Source organism: Protopterus annectens, chromosome 8.part0 (assembly GCF_019279795.1).
Source record: "Protopterus annectens isolate FY-2018-M chromosome 8.part0, PAN1.0, whole genome shotgun sequence".
Taxonomy (NCBI): domain Eukaryota; kingdom Metazoa; phylum Chordata; order Ceratodontiformes; family Protopteridae; genus Protopterus; species Protopterus annectens.
In genome coordinates, this window is record NC_056741.1 from 1,594,608,682 (window position 1) to 1,594,620,826 (window position 12,145).

Here is a 12,145-nt window from a genome sequence, read left to right on the forward strand (position 1 = left end):
TGGGCATAGCCTACATTTGAGATATAGGGATCCCAGTTTATTGACAGGTAGGTAAAGTATCCCAGGATGATATGATTTTTAAGTATTTGAAGTTCCTCTAATAAATGTAAGAAACTTACCTGTTTTTTCAGGGATCACTGAAAGGGTCTTATAATATACCATGATTGGATAGTTGGCTTTATTTAGAGTGAGATGAATTTGAATTAATTCATTTTGTGGAGCTCTGGGTATCTGCCATGAGGTAATGTGTTCTTTAGCAAATAATGATACTCTACCATGGGTCCTACTGGGTCTAAATTTGAGGTACATACAAAACTCTAGTATAGAGGGAGTGCTCTATGTACTTTCAAACCAAGATTCAGTAATAAAACTCACATGAATGTGTGCCACATGGAAGAGGCAAGGTCAGGCAATTTATGAATTAGACTCCTAATATTGAGCTATGTACCTTGATATGTTCAATGCTTTATTTATGTTCTTTTCTGGTTGGAAGATCCATTAGCTGGACTTTGTCTAAAAAGGCACTATGTTGACAGCAAGGGCTTTATCCAGTATGAAGCTGCTCTGGATTGAGAGATGCTATCCATACTTGGTGAAACATGTAGGGCTGTGCAAAGTTCATCCCCACTGACACATACTGGATCCCCCTCAAATGACACCAGTTATTCAGCTAACTGTTTAAACCTATTATCTTGGTGTCAGTCTTGGAGAAGGTTGGATTCTTCACAATACCAGAGTTTTTCCTGCATTTGCAACATGCATGGAGAGCACAGAAATATCTGTATATCCCTTAGGATATTCTTCACCAGATCACTTACAGTCACATGGACCATCACCATGTCGTAGTCATAACTGTTCAACTCAAGGGTATTGTGGGTCTTTGAAATGTCAGAGATCTTAACTCTTGAACAACAACTCACAGTGACCTTGTTTTTGCCTATTCTTGAGAAAGTAAAGTTTATGGGTCTTACTGTGGAATCAGTTATCAGTAGTACATTCTTATTAGTAGAAGTTTTAAGTATACTTGACTTGGGGTGAGTTTTTTTCCACCCAAATCAAATATGTTTGGGTGGAATAAATATGGTAGTCTTGTTAGACCTTGAAGGCTTAGACAATCATTGTTTTTTTAATACCCTTAGCATATGATACTGTTCCATGTATTTGTGTGAACTGCTGTGGTGGTATGTGGTGCTCAGACTATTCTCTTGTGAGAGTGATGTCTCTTAGTTAAATACTTGCATCTCTCACAGGTAGTTTGTGATGGGGTAAGTAATAGTTCATTGCCTGTGAGCATCAGGCAATTGCCACATTCTCTGAGTATACTAAAGTGATTTGAGACTAGCAACGGAGGAAACACGAGCTGCCCGGACTTCTATATAGTCCAAGAGTGTAGAAAATTGGGGATATAAGACTTATTTTTCTAAGGTTTTTCATTTGCTGAAAGCTTCATTTTCTTCAATGAATCCTTGTGTGTACGGATTATTATCTGCTTCTTTTCCTTTGATAAATGCTTATGAATATAGATATTATATATCTATGAGGACCATAAAACATTCATAGTAAACTAGTTAACTAATAAGATTGCTCTATTAAGGTAGAAATTGCGTACCGTAACTTAAAATATCCCTAAATGAAGAGGAAGCACCTTAAGCACAGCCTACTAATGGGTATGGTTCTGACTAGGCTTGCTAGGATAACATTTGAGTCACTCTGCCTGTGTCTATCAAGTGAAGATTTTCAAGGTACTGCACAAAGCTCAGATTAGTGCAATACAGCTGGGCTAGTAATTTAAACAAGCCAATGAAAAACAGTTTTTGGCTTTAGTCAATAATGCTAGCTTCCTAGAAACAGCAACAACTTAACCCCTCCCACAGAATAATCACTGCCATCTCCCAGAGACTGACCTCGCACTTGGCTAAAACCCTGCTGTAAAAGTAAATAAATCATAAGTAGTAAAAATGAGGGAAAAGACTAGATTTAACACAAGGCAGCAACACAGTTCAGTCAGGTAACTGTACAAATTTAAATACTTCAATTTCTCACAAAACAAAAATGAAATAAAATGAGCAGAATGTTTATATACCATAAAAAATGGCAGAAATCAGCAGGTGGTGATAATAATGGAACACAAACATAAAGTGCTTCACTTTTTTTGTTTTTTTGCTTGGGAGGAGCTTTGAACTGAGGTCAAACACCACTTTTATGTTATTTCAAGATGTGTGCACCGATTCAGGCCATCTAGAGTCTTATAGCAAAGTACTGTGATTTAACTTCTAATGTGGAATGAAGGTGCTAGTTTTTCTGCTATGTAAAGAAACAAACTTTCCATGATCATACATGTTACCTTTTTCAAAAATGTTGCTATTTGTGGTGTCGTTCAAGGCTGAAAACAATCCTTGAACTGGATGATTTAACTTGTTAAAAATAAAGCAAATACATAAACAACAACAAACAGATGACACAAAATGAAATGGAGGTTGGGATCAGTGAAGTGCCTTAAGGGGGAAGGCTGTAGCATCTACTTCCTAGAAGTTAAAGGAAGTTAGCAGCATAAACAGGGTTCCTGTGAAGAATAATTGAAAACTGAAGAGAGTGCATTTTAAGGATAATACTACTAAACAGTATTCAGAAGGAAAGGGAATGGCTCTGCAAGTCACATTCCTTTACAATTTAAAAAATAGAGAAATGTTTTAGGAGAACATGAATAGACATTATTTTATGGGAAATATATTATTCTAATACTTCTGTTTTCCTCACCCAGCTGACCATCAGCTAACCCTGACACCTCTTCACATTCTGTAGGTTTACTTACCCCTTCCTTACACCCCTGGACTTTCTATAATAAGGGTTGAGGCTAATGAGGAGACTCAAGTATTCTGGGATATCATCATATTGCTGCCATGGGGTTTTTCTACTTAAGCCCATCCCTTGTATGTGTCTAGCAATGTTTCTTAATTCATAGGTAAGTACTGGGCTAGCTGCCCTTGTGGGCCATTTTAAGGCTAGCAAATTTCCCTCAAAGGTGAGGATCAAACTCTGTATCTTGTGTCTGTGAAGTAAACACCTTAACCATAATGTCAACCCCAACCTTCACTTTTACAAAGGGCTGATGTTAACAAATCATCCCACCCATCATCTGTGCTGCAGTTATTCCAGTTTTCATCTGGAAAATCATGCTGCATTGTGTACTGCTAGACACATGCCCCTTTCATCCACACCTGCAGAGCCACTAACCTTACCTGGATTGTCTGTAGTCAGAGCTTTATCCATGTATGCCACTGTGCTCACTTTGCAGGAAACAGATATATTGAAGTGGTGAGATTTAATGTCAACTGGGAAGCCTAATCAGAGTAAAAAAGCAGATAGAAAGGGAAAATAAAGATATAGTATCCAAGAATTAATGGAGAAGGAAAAAAAAAGATCGATGAAATAAGATGGGAAATTGCTCCACCTATGGATACTCAGTAAGAGTACACAGCAGACTTGGGAAGCCAAAATCATCCAAACATACACTGCAATTAATGTCACTGAGGGCATACTATACAGCATCTAATAAGAAACTGCAAGAAGTGCTGGAAACACTACTCACTTGGAAGCTATTTCTAGTCTTTAATTTGCTGAAAAAGAATTAAAATAAAAGCTGTTAGATGATGAGACTATCCAGAATTACTGCTACAAAAGGGCACGGACTTAGAACAGAGATCAAAGTGTGATGACATCAAGTTCATTGCATGCACTAAGCAAGGTGAGAAGACAAGACAATAGCAACATCATGAAATATTGTCTTAGTGAAAGGACAGGCAACCTCTTTCTTAAATAGAAAAGCTGATTGAGAGAGTATTCCATAGCAGGCTTTCAGAAAATAGTCCAGACTTATTACAGTTAAATTCATCACTCTGTATAAAGTAGGGGACACTCATGTCTTTGCTGATAATGAATATTTGGAGCAGACTCATCTGAAAAGGAATGCCTTTATCCCACAGATTAAAAAAATGTAATGAGCAACAGCTGAGATTTAAATTCAGTACCACCTCCTGACATGATGACCCCATTAGATATGCTAAATCATTTACTGTCAAATTCTATGCTCATGTAAACAGCTGTACAGAAACATCTGCCCCTCTCCAACGTGATTATAATGCTAAATGTAATATATACTTCTATTGCGGAACCGAAATATAAACAGGCTCTATAACAGGAGAAAAAAAAGTTATTGCACTCAAAAATAAATGCAACTCTGAGTATACCAAAAAGGTCTTGTTAAACTTATCAGGGTACTCCGGCACATGATCAAATCAATGGAAGCTAAGTATGAGGTAAAAATAGCCACCCAGAATAAAGACAGCCAAAGCCCACCACTACACAAAACTAAAAGTAAATGATAGCACCTATTCAGTCACAGAAGACAAGGTCAGTCTCTTAACCAATAAATTTAGCTCAGCCACCACCTCACAACATTCCTAGATCATACCCACATCTATGCCCTCCCCCAAATCTCCCACGAACAAGTCCTCAAGGCACTATCCAAGGCCAAGAAACTTCTAAAGCACTGGATAACATATCAGGATGTCTACAGGATAGCCTCAAACAGGACCTGTAAAATCTCCTTCAGAGATTATTTAGTATTAGCCTCCAAACAGGCTGTGTGCCATATCAATGGAGGGCAGTAATAGTCATGCTTTCTGCAGAAGGCTGGAGGCCTCAATTGAACCAGGTAATTATGAGAGTCTACATCATATGAGCGAATCACACAAATTGCAAACGCTCATAATATTGAATGCACTGGACCTCAAACTTCCTATTGTGGGGGGCTGTGTCCCCCCTCGCTAAATATATCCCAGCTCCAAGATCACACTACAGTGAGGAAAGGGCAAATATCCCATTCTTCACTGTACCACAATCTCAGAAAAAGCAATTCGAGGTCTGGTACATTCGATATTATGAGCGTTCGCAATTTGTGTGATTTGCTCATATGTCTGACAGTCTGACAAGTCTCATCTGTAAGGCTTTGGAAAGTATCATTATGGAATTAATAAGCAAGTGCACCAGCACCCTCTGGACTCAAGGCAATTCAGTTTTGTTAAGGGCAGATATTGCCTTCTCAACCTTTTTGACTTCTTTGTGAAGGTTACTGAAGCACCGGATGAGGGAATATCACTATAAACTGCATATCTACACCTTGTGAAAGTACTCAACACCCTCCACATGCAAGTATTGTTAATAAACTCTCGCATCTAATGTTGATCCTTATGTAATTCAATGGTTAGCAAACTGGATCACAAAAAAACCCCAGGGAATTAGGATGGACAGCTCCATGTCCTCCAAAAGACCTGTCATCAGTGGTGCACAGCAGGGCTCTGTCCTTGGGCAATTCCTCTTTGGCATTTATTTCTCAGAGGTCAAAGCCAATGTTAAGGACTTATGGCTCACTAAGTATGCTGATGAGTATAAACTAGATGCCATTGTTAGCTCTCCAGAGGACACTAAGACCCTGCAATACAGACTTGGCCATACAAATAGCTTGTGTCATAACCATAGACTAAAACTAAAACATCTATAGCAGTATCCTTCACAAAGAAAAATGTCCCCTGCAACAATTGCACTGACAACACCCCCTGACAATAGATCCAGTAGTTAGGGGTATGGCAGCCTATGAAGAGAATGAACTGTCATCTGATCAGCATGTATCTACTATTTTAAGAATATAATTATAGTGTCCAGGTCCACAGATGTGATCACTCCGTGTCGTTGGAATTTAATAGACCTCTGCTTGAGTATAATATCCCCTTTGGCATATACCCATCTGAACTCTTGACACAACTTTAATGCCTACAGTGTTTTCTCACCAAGAAATTCAAGGGTCTAAATCTTAAGAACTACCTGATCATCTCAAATCATTGTCCCTATTTGCAATGTCATAAAGGTAGTTGAGGGATGTGACCCTGCCTTGCAACAGAACTTTGACAGATCCTATCCTCTCAGATCTACTGTGCATCCAGAAGTCCAGTGGTGGCATAAACATCCACTTAACAAATCTTAATCTCTTCTGCAATATAGACAGAATATTTTGGAGGAATAGATATGTATCACAGAAAATTCCACTTTTTTAGAAATGTATTTTTCCCAACAAAAAACAAAGTACTTTTCTTAACTCTATTTAACCGATCTGCATGAATGGATGGGAATCCCCATATTCAATCACAGAGTTGTTTCCTTGTCACTAATGGAAAGGGGCAACATGCAGATTTTTCACCTGGTCTTGTTTACTCATATTTAAATTACAAGGGCTAAAAAGCATCTTGAGACTGCATGGCTAGACATCTAAACATCCTTCAAAGGTCAATAGCCTAGTAAGGGGCAATGAAATGTCCTGCTACGGACTGGGTGTTTTATCCTTTGGTCTGGAAATGTGCAATGATCTCACCCAAGAGATGGAAGATTTGGAAAGAATGACTAGCATGTGACTAGGGGATCCAAAGAGAAAAAAAATCTTATGCTTTGGGGATGGATCACTGCATGTGAGAAAATGTACACTAAACAATTTCTTTAATCTCAAAGGTAGATAAAGGCAAATCCATTAACCGCAGAATTTTGCTATATTACAGATAGTTGTGGACACATAGCCGGCCTTAGGCATAGGCCAACTAGGCATCTGCCTAGGGCGCCGCTCTAGGAGGGGGCACTTTTCCAGTAAACTGGACAGTGTAAATAGACCAGGATGGGGGCACCAGGTGTTGTGTGAGGGGCACTGTGGAGCCCTTCTGCCTAGGGCACCACTTGACCTAAGGCCGACCCTGCGTGGACAGCACCCCCCAACCCAAAGACTACTGCATCTAACCCTGCAAAAACTTACAGACCTGTCTTTTTATGCAGTGTAAAGGAAATATACTTGTTTATTTTGTTATCCTAGTCATGCTCTGTTGAAAACGGTACCAAGTTTAATGTCCCTTCTCTTCTTGGACAGTACTTAGTGGTCTGCTTTTTGACTGCTTTAACTAGAATAAAAAAATAGCCTCCACTGCCCCTTAATTTTCTCCTCTCCTTCCATTTCTAATTTATAAAATGCACCCTACTCTTGTTGGCAGCTTGAACTTTCTTAATTGCTCTTTCCAGCTACTGCTTTTGTGACTCTCCCTCTTTGCCTGTATAGGCAGTTGTTTGGTTTGCTTCTTCTCTTATACTAATGAACAAACAACGTCTATGTTGAACATTAAAATGGTTAGTTTTAAAAGTAGTTAAGAAAAATTTATTTTCTTGTTTTTCCAAACTTTCATTTTCTTAACTACCAATCTCATACCTTGGTATTTGCATACGCATAGGGTCATAGGTATATACTAGGTAATGACCATCAGGGCCTTATAATGCAAGCCAAGTGTGTCCCCTTATAGGATGTGCATCTTAATGGGGGAGGTATGAATGACTGGATGGTGCTAAAAAGTTATGTGGGGGTATGATAGTTAGGGAGTGTTTACTGTCGGTTTATGTCTGTAAGAGACATGTGGGCCAGCCTGGAGATAAGTTTGTAATTTTCCATCCTATCCAGTGGTCAAGATTACATATGAATAGGGTTAAGGCACTTAAATCTCTTTCATCTCAATACTCCAATTATATTGCTTGTTCCTTTGTAACTTTTAGGCTTATAGATACATTTTTCATCCACAACAGCTGTACCACTTTCTCACCCTGGTCCGTTCACCCTTGCTATGTTCAGGCTCACTCCACTCTCATCCCTTACCTCCTATTCCCACCTCTTACTTTACCTAAACATATGCCATCCTATCCACACCCACTACAACAAAACAACCAACCAAATTCACTGAAACATCCAACTGACCTAACTCCTCTACTTACAAACTTGTATCACATGTCCACCTAACTCACATCTCTGAAAGAAACTCCAACAAAAGTAGCATACAACTTCCACCCAACTAACTCTATCTTCACTTAATTTATGTATAATATGCTACTCTTCCAGTCTACTCTCACAGTTACAATAAGCATACTCACCATTGCCACATCCTACCAATTCTCCTTTCCAGCATCACACTATTTTCCCAAACTCTATTCACCTAGTCAACAAACACCAACCACAAAACTGCACATGGTCCCTACTATTATGAACACAGGCCCTCCAGTTGCAGATGCATCAAAGAGCACTACCAGATCCATATATCAGTATCATACTTAAGAGATAAAAAGACATTCACCTAAACCCTGGACCATCCCTTCAAACCAACCAAACCCCATTTAACCCATCATCTTCCACCATTACCAATACACAACTCACTATTTCTAACCACAACTTACTCTTGATGCACAAACCTCAGAAGCATCTACAACAAAATTCCAGATTTCTATGCATACATTACAGCACAAGACCCAGACAGTCTAATCATCACTGAAATTTGGCCAAAACCAAATACTAAAGACAAAGAAAGCCTTCTCCCAGGATACAATATAATAAGAAATGACAGCATACACAAAAAAAGCTGGAGAAGGGGGTTGTAATACTTTTTATAAACACACTAAACATAATCAGATACCCACTGAGCCCCCCCCAACTAACCCAACACAGAAATATCTATTACCCTCCTACACCTGAACAAGCACAAAACTATTTGCATTGATGCTATATATATTCTCTCAGGGCAACAACATTCCCATTCTTTTTTTTTTCAAAACAGGTTTATTGTTTTAACATATAAGAGAAATATCATAACAATTTTATACAAGTAATTAAAAATAGGTATTATTATAATATTCAACAAAACAACTAAAGTATTTACAAAGATATCCACTACAATCAGATCAATTAATTAAACTAAAATACCATGCTATTGAAATTAAAATTTTTTAACAAATTTTGTAAATTATCCCATACAATAAAATAAGATGTTTTTCTATTTGTTCTAGTCCTAATTGTGTTTATTTCCATATGGCACACTATATTCATAACATTTTTAAATTCATTGAATGAAGGAGGTGTATCTGAAATCCAATTTCTAGTTATTATTTTCCTAGCCACTGCTAGACTTGACCATAACAAGGGAAGCTTAACCTTTTTAACACTTTGAGGTACAGGTGTGTTGAATAATATAAGAGATTTAGAAATAATGAAATTATCTGTAAAAAGAGCCTGCAAAAATTCATTAATTGACTTCCAGTATTCTTTCAATTTTATACAGTCATAAAACATATGAGCCCAGTCAGCATTAATTTCTACATTACATCTCTTACATAGATTATCTTTATTATTTATTTTATTCATCATCAAAGGTGTATAAAAAGATCTATGTAAAATTTCCATGTATAAAGTCTCCAGACAATGGAAGACGTAGTTCTATAAGCAGATTCCAATATATATTGTTTATCTTGTTGATTTGGTGGGTCCCCATTAATAGAAGTGAAATAATTCCAGTATGAATCTACACTGTAAAAGTTTCTTGTCTGATAACTTTATGTATGTATGAAAGTTTACCTTTATCAGAAACTTTATGTTGTAAATTTAATATCAAGTAATCAATCAGTGTTGGAATAGATTCTTTAACAGTTATAGACATTAAATCTATTTTATTAATGAGATGTTGTCTAAAGGTCTGAACCTCTAACCAGCAAGTTTCTCTTAGATCACATTCTTGTTTTAAGAAATCTAGATTTTTAACTTTATTATCAGATATCAACTGATACCAGTACTTTAGATCATTATCTATAGCTAAATGAGTTCCTTCAGATGTAGATGACAAAAGCATACCCTGAGTATACATTATAGGAAATACAATAAAATTCCATTCCCTATACTTAGGGTGCATGAATATAAAGTTACGATAACTAATAATAATATTTAATGGGTAGCAAACCATATGTTTAGGTGTAATAGGTGAAGTACAAAATTCCTTTAGTAACCATAACATGGAGTTATTTACAATCATATTTTTATGTGTTAAGGAGATTTTCATGAAGTGTATACTAATTAGCTCCCAATAATCTTTCCATTTTGTGACATATGACTGATCTATTAATAAAGTAATAACTTTTACAATAGAAGAGATAGTATATAAATTAAAGTCTGGAAAAGAAATACCCCCTTGAGACCAGCTATTAGTATGTTTCTTTAATGCAATCCTAGGTCTATTAGGTGCCCATAAGAAATTTAACATTAGTGTGTTCAGTTTCTTGATAATTATTTTTGTAGGTGGAAGTATTATTGATTGTATTAAGTATAAAATCTTGGGGAATATTATCATTTTAATAAAGTCTCTCCTCCATAGTAAAAAACATATTATTCCAGGTATTAAAAAGATTTTGTATATTAAGAAAACAGGTATTATAATTATTATATATAATAGATTTAATATCTTTAGATAGTATTATACCTAAATAAGTTATCTGACCTGAATTGGGTACATATTTAGTAAAATCACTAATGAGAATATTTTTTCGTGTATATATAGGTAGTATTTTAGTTTTTTCTTCATTGAATATTAAACCAGAAATACTTTTAAAATTCATCATGTTATCAAATAGAGACTGTATGGAAGAATTAGATCCTGCTGATGTAATTAGAACATCATCTGCAAAAAGTTGAATTTTGGATGTTGTATTTTCATCTATTTCAAAACCCTCTATGTCAGTACTGTTTCTGATCAAATTAGCCCAAGGCTCCATTACTAAAGTGAATAATAGTGGAGAAAGTGGACATCCTTGTTTTGTACCTTTAAGAATGGGTATTTTTGTGAAACATATGTTCCTACCTTAATATAAGCCAACGTTCCTTTGTATAAATGTTCAATTAGATTTACAAATGCATCCGAGAAGTTTGTGCACTTCATTAAGGTAAACAGATAGTCCCAACTTACTGAATCAAATGCTGAACTTATATCAAGACTAATAAGTGTTAAATCTTTCTTTTTCCTATTTTCAAAATCTATTAATGTTAAAGTTCTTCTTATATTATCAAAAGTATTTCTATTTACAATGAAGCCTGTCTGATCTATATCTATAATGCCGGGAATGATTGTCTTCAATCTATCAGCAAAGATATTCATAAACATTTTATAATCAACATTAAGTAATGAGATGGGCCGATATGAAGAACATCTAGTTGGATCTTTATTAGGTTTTAAAATTGGTGAAATAAATGTATATTGCCAAGATGGGGGGGGGTTATTAACTCAGTTTGGGCCAAAATAAAAACCTTATGTATTAATGAATATGTATTTTTAGAAAGGATTTTATATATCTCTGGTATAATACCATCATTACCCGGTGCTTTGTTTGATTTAAGCTTATTTATTTGTGTAATAACTTCTGTATATGAAATACCCTTGTCCAATAGTTTAATCTGTTGTTTATTAAGCTTTTTATTCATATTTGTGGTTATAAACTCCTTTATTTTATCTTTAGGTTCCATGTTAATATTATTATGGTTAATTTTGTGAAAGTGATTTCTAAATTCATCTAGTATTTCTGGTATACTAGAAACATTCTTCTTTTTCCTTAGAGAAAAGATTTCTTTGATATGGTTTTGTTTATTCAACCTTTTTGTTTTATTTTTAAGTCTATGTAAGTATTTGGGGCTTATTGAATAAGACAAAAACTTGTATTTCTCTAAAGGTATTTTAACTTTATGAGTTAAAATTTCTTTGTATTTCTCATTTAGTTTGTTTATTTCTTCAATAACTTTCTTGTCCATAATATTTAATTTATTATTATGTTTATAAGAGTCTAATTTACTTTGAATATCTAACAATTCCTTATCCCAAGATTTCCTTTTATTATTATACCATCTGATACTTTGTCCATATAGATATGATTTTAAGGCATCCCAAACATAAACAATGGAGACTTCAGGAGTGTTATTTATGTCTAAAAAATGTTTTACTTCTGAAAGTATATATTCTTTATAGTCTTTTAGTTGAGTTAAGTATGCTGGTATCCTTTTGATCTGAACATTATGAGTATTTTTTATCATGAATTCAAAAACAATTGAATTATGATCAGATATAGGACATGAAATGATTTTGGAATTAATTAAATCTGTTACCATCTGGTTAGAAATAAAGACCCTATCTATTTTTGAATAAGTTTTGTATCTGTTAGAAAAAAAGGTGTATGGTAATGATTTTGAATCTATCTGATTATTACT